The following is a 1,059-nucleotide window of genomic DNA, read 5'->3' as shown; positions in this document are numbered from 1 at the left end:
TTATCGTAGGATTGAACAAGTCCTAACAACATTCCACCATCCTACGGTTGGTGCGGAACAAATTAAATTAAGGGTATTCCCTTTCACCTTAGCCCGATAAGGCGGCGTCTTGGTTAACGCCCAAAGCCTAATTACGTGGACTCGTGGGCTAAACTTGTTGTTGTTTATGGAACATTTTTACCCACCCCTAAAGACGGATGAGATGCTTTCCAAGATTCATTTCTTTCGACAAAATCCTCATGAAACATTTTCAGAGGCTTGGAATCGTTTCACCGATCTCCTTATAGAGTGTCCACATCATAACTTAGCTTAAAGACACGTTAGTTCGTGCCTTTTCAAAGGACTTTTACACCACCATAAAGAAGTCCTTGACATAATGAATGGGGGTAGTTTCTTAAGCAAAGGAGCTTCGGAGGCTTATAAATTTTTAGAAGACCAAACTAAGTGAAATAACAACTGGGGGGGTAGTGACGATTACTCCCGCTCCTCTAGTTCTTCTTCAACAGATTAAGGCTACCGGTATGTTTGAGGTTAAATCAATCCCCGAGCTTAAAACTCTAATTGAATCCTCACAAAAAGGTAGAGGCCATTTCTCGTACAACAAAAGCCAATCCCGTCATGAATGTAAATTCAAATCCATGTAGTTTCATTTGGAGCCATGAGCATCCCGACTCCCATCGTCCTATAGCCTATGAACGGGCTTGTTCCATTAATAGTGAGCCTAACGCCCCTTGGAGACAAAATCCCAACTTCGGTTGGAGAAATAACCAAAGCGTCACACCTCAAGGGTACAATAATCAATATGTTAGGGCCGACAACGGCTTTAACCAAGCCCCACTACGACAAGGGCGTGGTGGGGAATTTTAATAATTATAACAACCAAGTGCAACCTCGACAAGGTCAAGCACAAAGTCAAGGTAGTTATAATAATTATAATGCTAATAGAGGTATCGTTAGGTAAATAATAACTATCAAAATCCACCCATAAATAATTCCGTGAACTAGTTCAATACACCACCGGTGACTACTACACCCACATAACCGGATCGTCTTGACACC

The 1,059-nt window shown here is 41.7% G+C and overlaps 1 pseudogene; it reads right to left on the bottom strand.

The window, feature by feature from the left end:
• Positions 1-212: 212 nt before the first annotated feature.
• On the bottom strand, positions 213-306 carry LOC147482089 (small nucleolar RNA R71; annotated as a pseudogene).
• Between the last annotated feature and the right edge of the window lie 753 nt (positions 307-1,059).

The sequence above is a fragment of the Coptis chinensis genome, chromosome 8 (genome assembly GCF_015680905.1).
Source record: "Coptis chinensis isolate HL-2020 chromosome 8, ASM1568090v1, whole genome shotgun sequence".
Classification (NCBI taxonomy): domain Eukaryota; kingdom Viridiplantae; phylum Streptophyta; class Magnoliopsida; order Ranunculales; family Ranunculaceae; genus Coptis; species Coptis chinensis.
Note: the sequence above shows the minus strand (reverse complement) of the source record. Positions and strands in the feature narration are given on the sequence as shown.